Source organism: Oncorhynchus clarkii, chromosome 19, assembly GCF_045791955.1.
Source record: "Oncorhynchus clarkii lewisi isolate Uvic-CL-2024 chromosome 19, UVic_Ocla_1.0, whole genome shotgun sequence".
Classification (NCBI taxonomy): Eukaryota; Metazoa; Chordata; class Actinopteri; order Salmoniformes; family Salmonidae; genus Oncorhynchus; species Oncorhynchus clarkii.
The window spans coordinates 33,321,126-33,335,370 of NC_092165.1; the positions used below are offsets into that span (position 1 = coordinate 33,321,126).

The 14,245-nt window shown below is 43.0% G+C and overlaps 1 protein-coding gene across 3 annotated transcripts in view; it reads left to right on the forward strand.

Moving 5' to 3' along the window:
• LOC139375073 (disheveled-associated activator of morphogenesis 1-like) overlaps positions 1 to 14,245 on the forward strand; it is a 72,040-nt gene that overhangs the window by 5,226 nt on the left and 52,569 nt on the right. Inside the window, exon 1 of one of the 3 annotated variants that reach the window (XM_071116494.1) lies at positions 11,158 to 11,784. The exons of 1 other annotated variant lie outside the window; for it this stretch is intronic. The gene's annotated coding sequence lies outside the window, so the exon portion shown is untranslated. Of the gene's footprint in view, positions 1 to 11,157; positions 11,785 to 14,245 lie in introns of those variants that run through there. One more of the 3 variants, XM_071116496.1, reaches the window with a different exon arrangement.

The following is a 14,245-nucleotide window of genomic DNA, read 5'->3' on the forward strand; positions in this document are numbered from 1 at the left end:
AAAGAAGATCATATCCTGCTGACTGAGGTCTGAGACATCCAAGCCTGGGTATCTTTCCAACATAAAACTTACTGTAGTTATAAATGTTCATATCCTGGATCGGTGAGGAGGATGTCCGGTAGCTCTGATCCTTTCAACAGATGGAAGGAGAATTGATGGCTACTGTCTGGTCTCTGAGTCAATCAGAAGAACTGTCCATGTTGGTCAGGCGTATTGAAATCTTCAAAAGAAACTTGGACCTCCTGAGAATTGAATTTTTAACTACCTCAAGGAGGAAAATATCTGTCTGATCTGTCTAAAGTGTACTGGGTACTAGCCAGCCTCCGCCCAGTACCCTGCCCTGAACTTTAGTCACTGTTACTAGCCAGCTACTACCCGATACTCAACTCTGCAACTTAAAGACTGCTGCCCTATGTACAGTCGTGGCCAAAAGTTTTGAGAATGACACAAATATTAATTTTCATAAAGTTTGCTGCTTCAGTGTTTCTAGATATTTTTGTCAGATATTACTATGGAATACTGAAGTATAATTACAAGCATTTCATAAGTGTCAAAGGCTTTTATTGACAATTACATGAAGTTGATGCAAATAGTCAATATTTGCAGTGTTGACCCTTCTTTTTCAAGACCTCTGCAATCCGCCCTGGCATGATGTCGATTAACTTCTGGGCCACATCCTGACTGATGTCAGCCCATTCTTGCATAATCAATGCTTAGACTTTGTCAGAATTTGTGGGGTTTTGTTTGTCCACCCGCCTCTTGAGAACCACAAGTTCTCAATGGGATTAAGGTCTGGGGAGTTTTCTGGCCATGTACCCAAAATATCGATGTTTTGTTCCCTGAGCCACTTAGTTATCATTTTTGCCTTATGGCAAGGTGCTCCATCATGCTTGAAAAGGCATTGCTCATCATCAAACTGTTCCTGGATGGTTGGGAGATGTTGCTCTCGGACTGATGTGTTGGTACCACTCTTTATTCATGGCTGTGTTCTTCGATTGTTCTTAAATTGTGAGTGAGCCCACTCCCTTGGCTGAGAAGCAACCCCACACATGAATGGTGTCAGGATGCTTTACTGTTGGCATGACACAGGACTGATTTGAGCGCTCACATTGTCTTCTCCGGACAAGCTTTTTTTCCGGATTCCCCAAACAATCGGAAAGGGGATTCTGCAGAGAAAATGACTTTACCCCAGTCCTCAGCGGTCCAATCCCCGTACCTTTTGCAGAATATCAGTCTGTCCCTGATGTTTTTCCTGGAGAGAAGTGGCTTCTTTGCTGCCCTTCTTGACACCAGGCCATCCTCCAAAAGTCTTCACCTCACTGTGCGTGCAGATGCACTCACACCTGCCTGCTGCCATTCCTGAGCAAGCTCTGTACTGGTGGTGCCCCAATCCTGCAGCTGAATCAACTTTAGGAGACAGTCCTGGCGCTTGCTGGACTTCCTTGGGTGCCCTGAAGCCTTCACAACAATTGAACCGCTCTCCTTGAATTTCTTGATGATCTGATAAATGGTTGATCTAGGCGCAATCTTACTGGCAGCAATGTCCTTGCCTGTGAAGCCCTTTTTGTGCAAAGCAATGATGACGGCACGTGTTTCCTTGCAGGTAACCATGGTTGATAGAGGAAGAATAATGATTCCAAGCACAACCCTCCTTTTGAAGCTTCCATTCTGTTATTTGAACTCTCCAGCCTTGTCCTCGTCAACACACACCTGTGTTAACGAAAGAATCACTGACATGTCAGCTGGTTCTTTTGTGTCAGGGCTGAAATGCAGTGCAAATGTTTTTTGGGGAAAGTTAATTTGCATGGCAAAGAGGGACTTTGTAATTAATTGCAATTCATCTGATCACTCTTCATAACATTCTGGAGTATATGCAAATTGCCATCAAACTGAGGCAGCAGACTTTGTGAAAATTAATATTTGTGTCAGTCTCAACTTTTGGCCACGACTGTACATAGTAATTGAACACTGGTCATTTTAAGAATGTTTACCTACTGTTTTACCAACTTCATATGTACTGTATACATATAGGCAGGCTCATCCTATATAACTACTGCCGTACACACATTTTCTATTCATATACTGTTTATAATGTCTATAACACTATCATATACAGTGCGTTCGGAAAGTATTCAGACTACTTGACTTTTTCCACATTTTGTTACGTTACAGCCTTATTCTAAAATTGATTAAACAGGTTTTTATAAATTTGGGAAAATGTATAACAAAAAAACTATCACATTTACATAAGTATTCAGACCCTTTACTCAGTACTTTGTTGAAGCACCTTTGGCAGCGATTTCAGCCTAGAGTCTTCTTGGCTATAGCGTTACAAACTTGTCACACCTGTTTTTGGGGAGTTTCTCCCATTCTTCTCTGCAGATCCTCTCAAGCTCTCAGGTTGGATGGAGAGCGTCGCTGCACTGGTATTTTCAGGTCTCTCCAGAGATGCTTGATCGGGTTTGGGCTCTGGCTGAGCCACTCTAGGACATTCAGAGACTTTTCCCAAAGCCACGCCTGCGTTGTCTTGGCTGTGTGCTTAGGGTCGTTGTCCTGTTGGAAGGTTATCCTTTGCCCCAGCCTGAGGTCCTGAGTGCTCTGGAGCAGGTCTTCATCAAGGATCCCTCTGTACTTTGCTCCGTTCAACTTTCTCTCCATCCTGACTAGTCTCCCAGTCCCTGCTGCTGAAAAACATCCCCACAGCATTACACTGCCACCAGCATGCTACACCGTAGGGATGGTGCCAGGTTTCCTACAGATGTGACGCTTGGCATTCAGGCCATGGTCTGAGAGTCTTTAGGTGCCTTTTGGCAAACTCAAAGCAGCCTGTCATGTGCCTTTTACTGAGAAGTGGCTTCCATCTGGCCACTCTACCATAAAGGCCTGTTTGGTGGAGTGCTGCAGAGATAGCTGTCCTTCTGGAAGTTTCTCCCATCTCCACAGAGGACCTATGGAGCTCTGTCATATTGACCATTGGGTTCTTGGTCGCCTCCCTTCTCCCCCGATTGCTCAGTTTGGCTGGACGGCCAGCTCTAGGATGAGTCTTGGTGGTTCCAAACTTCTTCCATTTAGGAATGATGGAGACCACTGTGTTCTTGGGAACCTTCAATGCTGCAGAAATGTTTTGGTACCCTTCCCCAGATCTGTGCCTCGACACAATCCTGTCTTGGAGCTCTACTGACAATTCCTTCAACCTCATGGCTTGGTTTTTGCTCTGACATGCACTGTCAGCTGTGGGACCTTATATAGACAGGTGTGTGCCTTTCCAAATCATATCCAATAAATTGGATTTACCACAGGTGGACTCTAAGTTGTAAAAACATCTCAAGGATGATCAATGGAAACAGGATGCACCGGAGCTCAATTTTGAGTCTCGTAGCAATGGGTCTGAATACTTACTTAAATAAGGTCTGCAAATGTATTCAAAATAACACATTTAAATACATTTCTACACCTGTTTTTGCTTTGTCATCATGGGGTGTGTAGATTGATGAGGAAAAAATATAATTGAATCAATTTTAGAATAAGGCTGTAACATAACAAAAAGTGGAAAAAGTCAAGATTTGAACCAGGATTCAGACTTTGTTGATGCTACCATACATCATGTGTTTGCACTTTGTATCCTCAATGACACTGGTTTCACCCTCAGTCTGTAGCTTGATTTACTTACAGTAAATAGGCTATATAAGGGAGCTTCTGAACAATAACAACATGGAGAGGTACAGAGGGAATCGTCAAGTTTGTCTCTTGCTGACTATCGCCAATCAGCTGAGAAATGGTGTGATCGGATGATCTATACATTCCTTTGAATGTTTGTATCCTGCGCACAAACAGGGACTGTGTCCCGATTCTCTACCCTTATTGTGCACTTGACCTCTTCCTATTAAAAGGAAATGACTGATGTGAAGACGTGGTGGAAACTCCCTATGGCCCATGCTTACACCAATCAAATGCTATTTACAGTAAATATGTGCGGAGTGCATAAGTGTACACATCCCAGAGAGTTGGATGCAGGAAGGCTAATAATATTTCTCAGTGGGAACAGTGTTGTTTGGTTATTTAAGATACTGTACAATGCCTTCAGAAGTATTCATACCCCTTGACTTTTTCCACATTTTGTTTTTATAGCCTGAATATATAAAATTGATAACATTTTGATTTTGTGTCACTGGCCTACACACAATACACCATTTAATGTCAAAGTGGAATTATGTTTTTAGAAATGTTTACAAATTAATACAAAATGAAAAGCTAAAACAAATAAGTATTTAACCCCTTTGTTATGGCAAGCCTAAATAAGTTCTGGAGTAAAAATGTGCTTAACAAGTGTCATAATATGTTGCATGTACTCACCTTTGTTTGCAATAATAGTGTTTAACATGATTTAACATCTCTGTACCCCACACATAAACTCAGCAAAAAAAAAAACATCCTCTCACTGTCAATTGCATTTATTTTCAGCAAACTTAACATGTGTAAATATTTGTATGAACATAACAAGCTTCAACAACTGAGACATAAAGTGAACAAGTTCCACAGACATGTGACTAACAGAAATTGAATAATGTGTCCCTGAACAAAGGGGGTGTGAAAAGTACCAGTCAGTATTAATACTGCAGTGCATCTCCTCCTCATGGACTGCACCAGATTTGCCTGTTCTTGCTGTGAGATGTTACCCCGCTCTTCCACCAAGGCACCTGCATGTTCCCGGACATTTCTGGGGGGAATGGCCCTAGCCCTCACCCTCCGATCCAACAGGTCCCAGACGTGCTCAATGGGATTGAGATCTGGGCTCTTTGCTGGCCATGGCAGAACACTAACATTCCTGTCTTGCAGGAAATCACACACAGAACGAGTGGCATTGTCATGTCAGGATGAGCCTGCAGGAAGGGTACCACATGATGGAGGAGGATGTCTTCCCTGTAACGCATGGCTTTGAGATGGCCTGCAATGACAACAAGTTCTGTCCGATGATGCTGTGACACACCGCCCCAGACCATGATGGACCCTCCACCTCCAAATCCGCTCCAGAGTATAGGCCTCGGTGTAACGCTCATTTCTTCGACGATAAACGCGAATCCGATCATCACCCCTGGTCAGACAAAGACGCGACTCGTCAGTGAAGAGCACTTTTTGCCAGTCCTGTCTGGTCCAGTGACTGTGTGTTTGTGCCCATAGGCAACGTTTGTTGCTGGTGATGTCTGGTGAGGACCTGCCTTACAACAGGCCTACAAGCCCTCAGTCCAGCCTCACTCAGCCTATTGCGGACAGTGTTTGCACTGATGGAGGGATTGTGCTTTCCTGGTGTAACTCGGGCAGTTGTTGTTGCCATCCTATACAAGTCCAGCAGGTGTGATATTTGCATGTACCGATCCTGTGCGAGGACAATCAGCTGTCTGTCCTGTCTCCCTGTAGCGCTGTCTTAGGTGTCTCACAGTACAGACATGCAATTTATTGCCCTGGCCACATCTGCATGCCTCCTTGCAGGACCCTGGGCATCTTTCTTTTGGTGTTTTTCAGAGTCAGTAGAAGGGCATCTTTCTTTTGGTGTTTTTCAGAGTCAGTAGAAAGGCCTCTTTAGTGTCCTAAGTTTTCATAACTGTGACCTTAATTGCCTACCATCTGTAAGCTGTTAGTATCTTAACGGCCGTTCCACAGGTGCATGTTCATTAATTGTTTATGGTTCATTGAACAAGCATGGGAAACCGTGTTTAAACCCTTTACAATGAAGATCTGTGAAGATATCAGGATTTTAAACTTTTTTTCCTGAATACAAAGCATTATGTTTGGGACAAATCCAACACATCACTGAGTACCGCTCTTCATATTTTCAAGCATGGTGGTGGTTGCATCATGTTATGGGTATGCTAGTCATCGGCAAGGACTAGGGAGTAAAAAAACAAAAAAATGGAATAGAGCACAGGCAAAATCCTAACTGGTAACCTGGTTCAGTCTGCTTTCCAACAGACACTGGGAGACAAATTCACCTTTCGTCAGCATAATAACCTAAAACACAGGGTCAAATATACACTGGACTTGCTTATCAAGACGACATTGAATGCTACTGATTGGCCTAGGAACATTTTACACGGCAATTTTAGTTTTAATACTCTATGGCAAGACTTGAAAATGACTGTCTAGCAATGATTAACAACCAACTTGACAGAGCATGAAGAATTGTACAATGTATATTTAAACATCCAGGTGTGCAAAGCTCTTAGATTTACACAGAAAAACTCACAGCTGTAATCGCTGTCAAAGGTGATTCTAAAATGTATTGACTCGGGTGTGAATACTTACGTAAATGAGTCATATTTAATTTTCAATAAATTTGCAACCATTTCCAACAACATGTTTTCACTTTTCCATTATGGGGTGTTGTGTGTAGATGGGTGAGACAAAAAGTAGATTTAATACATTTTGAATTCAGGCTGTACCACAACAAAATGTGGAATAAGTCAAGGGGTATGAATACTTTCAGACGGCACTGTGTCTGACCGCTCACTTTAGCATGCTAATGAGGCAGCAGCCAACTGACCAAAGTGCCCTGCTGAGGACAGAGAAAGGGCACAGCCTGTCCCAGAGCACGACTGGGACCCAAACAAAAGCAGTGCCATGTGTTTCAGCCAACTGTAATTCTCACAGTGAGAGGGTTTTCATGTTCTGATGTTTCATGAAACTGTTGATGATTAGTGGTGACATCCTGGTGATGTTTTTCCACCATTTTAATTGATGTAATCCTATAAGTAACCAAGCTCTATCCACCACAGCAGACGTGTGTCATCATGTTTGATACAGCTGAAAGTGTGTATGAGTGATTGTGACGTTTAAGCGTTATTGAATGTGTCAGATCATGACTTAGTGAGATTCGTCTCCAGGGTGTGAAGGTACTCCAGAGTGGTATGCTACGAAGCAAGCTAGATCTACTTCGGATTTTAGAAAGCTAGCCAGCTTCAGTTAACTTCACATTCGAGGTCAGGCTTCGTCCGTACTACGACGGTGGATATTGCTCGTCCGCCTGCTGATAACTCTAGCAGGCTTGTAACTGTGCGTGGATGTCGCACATGGCTAGTCGAACACCAGACTTTTATTTGAGACAATGCTGAAACATGAATCCAGTGCCACATTTTAGTTGGTGCCAAAATTTGAACAAAATAAAAGTTATCTTGCAAATTCAGCAGGCTAAGGTGTGAAATAGGTTTTTAGATGTGCCGTCTTTATTTTATTATTTATCGTTAAATGCAGTCTTTCAAAAATATATATTTTTAAATTAACTAGGCAAGTCAGCTAAGAACAAATTCTTATTTTCAATGACAGCCTAGGAACAGTGGGTGTTCAGGGGCAGAACAACAGATTTGTACCTTGTCAGCTCGGGGGTTTGAACTCACAACTTTCCGGTTACTAGTCCAACACTCTAACCACTAGGCTACCCTGCCTATGAACTCTTTCCATGACAGACTGACCAGGTGAAAGGTAATCAGTGTCAATCAAATCAGTGTAGCTGAAGGGGAGGAGACAGGTTAAAGAAGGATGTTTAAGCCTTGAGACATGGATTGTGTATGTGTGCCATTCAGAGGGTGAATAGGCAAGACAAAATATTTAAGTGCCTTTGAACTTGGTATGGGAGTAGATGCCAGGCGCACCAGTTTGAGTGTGTCAAGAACTGCAATGTTGCTGGGTTTTTACCGCTCAACAGTTTCCCGCGTGTGTCAAGAAAGGTGCAACACCCAAAGGACATCCAGCCAACTTGACTGTGGGAAGCATTGGAGTCAACATGGGCCAGCATCCCTGAGGAAAGCTTGACACCTTGTAGAGTCCATACCCTGACGATTTGAGGTTGTTCGGAGGGCAAAACTTAATATTAGGAAGGTGATCCTAATGTATTGTACACTCAGTGTATAATCCATAGATGGCAGTTCCCATTCAAGTTGAGACTGGCAGCCATTGCTAGTGTACCCATGAGTTTAACAGTCAACTTACAAGGGTAAGAGTTTGCAAAACCCTCCTATTGATTAGGTCTATGGCCACAACGCAACAAGCTGTTCCACAGAAGAAGTAGGGATAGAAGTAGGAAACTGTTTTTGCATTGATAAGCACTCCCGAGTGGCGCAGTTGGTTGGTTGGTTGCAGCTGTCAGTTTGTAAATTTCAAAATACAATCGTGTGAAAAACTTAGTTTGTAAAGCAAATGCTGTGATTGATATTTTAACATTAAAAAAAACATTTTCACAGAACTTTGATATAATAAAATATTTAATCAGTCCTCAAATTTAAGGGGATTATGATGCAATCTTTGCGAGGGAGAGGGTATCCTATTTCATTGGTCCTCAACTTGTGGCTCAGACACATTTCAGGATCAATAGAGTTAGCCCTGAGTTAGCCTGCCCCGGAGCAGGTTAGTTCTGAAGGATTCATTGCCATAAAATGTACCTAGCTAAAAGGTGAGCAACTTTCGTGGTAAATCGGCGCCCAAAAATGAAAACTTGAAATCGTCCCTAATTAATCGGCCATTCCGATTAATCGGTCGACCTCTACCCTGTATGTGTTGTGATCGAATTATACTGTATTTTTCAACAACCTAATGAATGTGACTTTGTACATCTAGAGGGCTTTGCAGAGAGAGAGAAAAAGAAGCATCTAGAATATTCTGCAGGAGAAACCCTTTTTTATTCCTTTACTTGGCAACTATCTGAGAAAATAAACATGAGTGTGAATGCTGCTGGGTATTATCTGGGCAAAGGTCTGTCATCCACAGAAACACTAGCATGCTGTTTACTGATTGGAGTGGATGGAGACTTCATGCCAAATGGCACCATATTCCCTATTTGGTGCACTACTTTTGACCAGGGCCCATAGGGCTTTTGGTCAAAAGTAGTGCACTATATAGGGTGCCATTTGGGACAAACACAAAATTACTTACTAGGGCTGGGATGATACCAGTGTCGCGATACTTGGTAGGAAACAAAACACAAAGGGAATTTAACTTCCACAGGCAAACAGTCCTAATGTTGGAAAGAAACATCATTATGTTGTCATCCAGAATCACATTTATTTATTTTCCAAGTTATAGCACCCACTATTTTATGTAAAGAAGGTTTTTAAAGGTGCAATGATTTTGATCTGCTTCGTGTAAATTTTTGGGGAAAAATAGCCCAATACTGGTGTCCCCCTACTTGCTGAGTAGCCCCCCGACTTGCTGAGTAGCCCCACGACTGTATGTAGCCCACTGAGTAGCCCCCTACTTACTGAGTTGCCCACTACTTACTGAGTAGCCCACTACTTACTGAGTAGCCCAATACTTACTGTAGCCCAATGAGTAGCCCACTACTTACTCAGTAGCCCACTACTTACTCAGTAGCCTACTACTTACTGAGTAGCCCCTTACTTACTGTAGCCCACTGAGTAGCCCCCTTACTTACTGAGTAGCCCCCTATAGTAATTATTGAGTAGCCCCCTACAGTACTTACTGAGTAGACCACTACTTATTGTGGCCCACTGAGGAGCCCCCCTACTTACTGAGGAGCCCCCCTACTTACTGAGGAGCTCCATTTGCTTACTGAGTAGCCCACTACTTACCTTGTAGTCAGTATAGTGGAGTACTCTACATTTACATTGATATGAGTCAAATGGGTGAGGTACACCGATCTAGAATGATCCCAAAGGTGCTAGGTCTCAAACAAAGGAACTGTCCCTTTTTGTAGACATTTAAAATATTGTAATTTTTCTGATTTTATTTTTCTATTTTTATGTTAACATCCATCAGAATCAGATGTAGTGCTTCTTGACAGAGAAGAAACATCAACAACCAGAACTTCCCTCACCACACAACATCTATATAATGTGGTGTATAATTACAGGGTTAGATCAAATAATGTTAATACTGCCAAAGGAGGACAGAATTACAGCCATGGATGGAAAGAAACTCTGTCTGTGTATGAAATTTGAAATGATTAAATAAAATAAATGGTAATGGCTGTGATTAGCCCAAAGTGATTAACCACTTGAATCACGATCTAAGTCAAAACAGCAGTGGTGGTGGTTGGTTGGAAATGTAGTCTTAAAGCCACCTAATAGAAAGGATTACCTCAGAAGCAGATGTGTGTGTGTGTGTGTGTGTGTGTGTCAGACAGACTGGACGGGATGGTAATGTGATCTGTTCTTGGAGAGGAAAGCCCTCATCACTGCCTTGATGGGTAAGTATTCTGGGAAAATTATAGGACATGAACTCTCTGTCTGGTGGATGGAAGGCAAAGGCAGGACGACAGCCATTGTAGCACAATGTACAGTATGTTATGTACAGTAGGCCTAGTCTGTGAAATGATTCATTGTTGGTGATAGTATTGTAGCTCAATATACTTTAGACTGTAAAATGATTAATTGTCCATGATAGATGTACGTTATGGTGTGTGATTTCAACCTCTTACAAAATAGTTCCTGCTTAGTGAAACCCAATATGAACAGATGGATGATCCGTGTCACTAAGGGTATTGATCTTTCTCTCAGCAGAGTCAATCGGGCAGGAAATGGTTCAGACTCACAACACAACTGCCCTTGATTCTGGTTATAATACTGAATACACTGCATGGACTATCATCAGCTGTCTGTTTTGAACTGGCTGTTGTAAATATCCACATTCGTTCCCATTGTCTCATTTTAAAAGCCTAGTAGAAGAGTGTTATGTCAGTGAGGCCGTCCTTTTCAGTGATGGTCGTCAGTGGCATATGAATACAAATAATCTTGAAACTATTGGGATAAAAGCTTTATATTATCAGTGCACATCTGCTACCTTAATGTTATCCTCTCCAGGTGTTGTCCTAAGCTTCGGTTTGTAAACTCTCTTCATGAAACAGGGCTGTGCATGATGAGAACAATGAAATGACGCTGAGGAACACACACAGAAGCCTGTGGGAACATTGCATTTGGAGCTATCAGCTATCCTATATCACACAGACATGCAAACATACGCACACACACACACACACACACAACCTCTCTAAGATATCTCTCCCGTGATCCAACATTCGCACTCACTCGGAACTCCACTTGGAACAGAAAGAAAGCTGAGAGCAGTGGGAGGAGCCCAGCTCTGACTCTCTCCAATAGAAATACGGCTGGTCACTGGGGGGTGTGGCAGGCCCGGGGAGGAGGGCTGGCTGACAGAAGCGGCAGCAGGAGCCAACATCTGTGTGTTTGTGTGTCTCTGTCCATAGTCTCAGACCAGTCTGGACTGGCTGCCTCTGTGCTCTGTGTAGCCAGTTCGACAGATTGTTTCACCGTGGAGACTTTACGGGATTGGAGTGAGACTTTTCTTGGATAGATTGATAGATCCCAGTGAGACAGTTCTGTGTGATAGATAGTTTGTGACTGATCGGGAGATCTTTTGGGAGCACACAAGGGTCCTGTAGCCTACAGTACGAGGTTATCTATCAGCAGGGAGAGGAGTTGGCTCGACTCTACAGCTACGTGACCACGCTTCACTGACTCAACCCATGGATGTCATAATGCTATGTCCAAGCTGAAGAGGTCTGTGTCTTTTCTGGATAAGGCTGGAGCTGGATGCGTTTCTCTCCTGTTCTGTGATGGTGTGATCTCACTGCTGGAGATGTAGGAAGCCCTATATTCAGCGCCTTTCACACTTTCTAGTCTCTACTATCTCTGTCTGCCTGCCTGTATAGAGCAGAGCAGGCCTCGCTCTGTACTGTGGAGCTTGCTTAACTGCCTGGACGGGACATTATAGCATGGCTGTTTAATCATATAAGTGGATCTATTGCTGTTGGGTAAAAAGGTAAGATTGTTAACATCTTTCTAATTGAAAGAGAAACAAAACTCTCCTGGTTGTATCTTATTCTAGGCCAAACAACAAGGTAATAACAACCACTAGTAGCATAGTAATGGGTCACAGTGGAAATCTGTGGCTGCTTCTGTTTCATTATGGACAACTAACTGTTGGGGAAGTATGAGTAGTAGGCTACAGGCACAGTGGAATTTAACTCCCTCTGTATTTAGGCAGGTTTGTGCTCAGAATGTGTGTGTCGTGTGACTCAATGGAAAACAACACTCCGTCTGTCTCTATGAGGTGTAAACTGTGAACCCTGAACAGAAAAACTATTATGAATGGAATGAGACTCGTATACATGACTGCCCAGGGTGCCCAACAAATGCACGCACACACACACAGCTTGCATGTCAGATTGCACCACTGCACTGTTGATTATTACTGTTTTTAGGACGTCTGGGTGTCATTGTGGTTTTCTAGGAGCTTTTAGCAGTGGTATGTTTGACTGGAACTCTGGTCTGGCAATTGCCATGACTTTGTGTGTTTAAATAGAAGGTGGAGTTTAGGGCTAGGCTGTGAGAAAGGTAATAAATGTCAAGTCAATGGGGCCAGGAACTTTGGCCTTGTTCTGGCCTGACTGTTCTGAGTTAGTAGTTGGCATATCCCTACTTTCCAAGGGCAAGGGCCAGCTGGCTGTGTCATGGTTGAATATATCCTCCTTAGTTGCTTAATAACACATCCGTTTCCATGTGGATGGACGGCTGAATGGATGTCGTTAGACGCTTAGCCCCTGTATGATTTTGCAGGAAGCAGCTACGGTCGGTCCCCCCTCCCCCCCCCACACACAGCCCAGAGACTCCCACCCATCTCTGATTGGCAGCTGGGGGCCCCATGCATCCGAAAGCTTAGTCTGGAAAAACTCATTACTCACACTGGTCCCTGTTCAATCCCAGCGACTCATCCTGCTGGATTAGCACATGTAATGCAGGGCACTGAATCGGAAACAGCCCTGGCAACAAGGGAAGAGGGCGGGGGTTATCCAAGGTCCTGTGGAAGAGGATGAGCTCAGAAAATCGAATGAAATCAAATATTATTCATCACATGCTTCGTAAACAACAAATGTACACTAACAGTGAAATGCTTACTTATAGGCCCTTCCCAACAATGCAGAGAGAAAGAAAATAGAGAAATAATAGAAACGTAATAATAAATACACAATGAGTAACGACAGCTTGGCTATATACAGTTGAAGTCGGAAGTTTACATACACCTTAGCCAACTACATTTAAACTCAGTTTTTCCACAATTCCTGACATTTAATCTTAGTAAAATTCCCTGTTTTAGGTCAGTTAGGATCACCACTTTATTTTAAGAATGTGAAATGTCAGAATAATAGTAGAGATTTATTTCAGCTTTTATTACTTTCATCACATTCCCAGTGGGTCAGAAGTTTACATACACTCAATTAGTAGGTAGCATTGCCATTACATTGTTTACCTTGGGTCAAACGTTTCGGGTAGCCTTCCACAAGCTTCCCACAATAAGTTGGGTGAATTTTGGCCCATTCCTCCTGACAGAGCTGGTGTAACTGAGTCAGGTTTGTAGGTCTCCTTGCTCACACATGCTTTTTCAGCTTTGCCCACCAATTTTCTATAGGATTGAGGTCAGGGCTTTGTGATGGCCACTCCAAAACCTTGACTTTGTTGTCCTTAAGCCATTTTGCCACAACTTTGGAAGTATGCTTGGGGTCATTGTTCATTTGGAAGACACGTTTGCTTTAACTTCCTGACTGATGTCTTGAGATGTTGCTTCACATAATTTTCCTACCTCATGAAGCCATCTATTTTGTGAAGTGCACCAGTCCCTCCTGCAGCACTGCACCCCCACAACATGATGCTGCCACCTCTGTGCTTCACGGTTGGGATGGTGTTCTTCGGCTTGCAAGCCTCCCCCTTTTTCCTCCAAACATAACGATGGTCATTATGGCCAAACAGTTATACATTGCTCAAAAAAATTAAGGGAACACTAAAATAACACATCCTAGATCTGAATGAATGAAATATTTTTATTAAATACTTTTTTCTTTACATAGTTGAATGTGCTGACAACAAAAGCACACAAAAATGATCAATGGAAATCAAATTGATCAACCCATGGAGGTCTGGATTTGGAGTCACACTCAAAATTAAAGTGGAAAACAACACTACAGGCTGATCCAACTTTGATGTAATGTCCTTAAAACAAGTCAAAATGAGGCTCAGTAGTGTGTGTGGCCTCCACGTGCCTGTATGACCTGATCGCCTGATCCTGAGGGATCTCCTCCCAGACCTGGACTAAAGCATCCACTAACTCCTGGACAGTCTGTGGTGCAACGTGGCGTTGGTGATGGAGCGAGACATGATGTCCCAGATGTGCTCAATTGGATTCGGGTCTGCGGAACGGGCGGGCCAGTCCATAGCATCAATGCCTT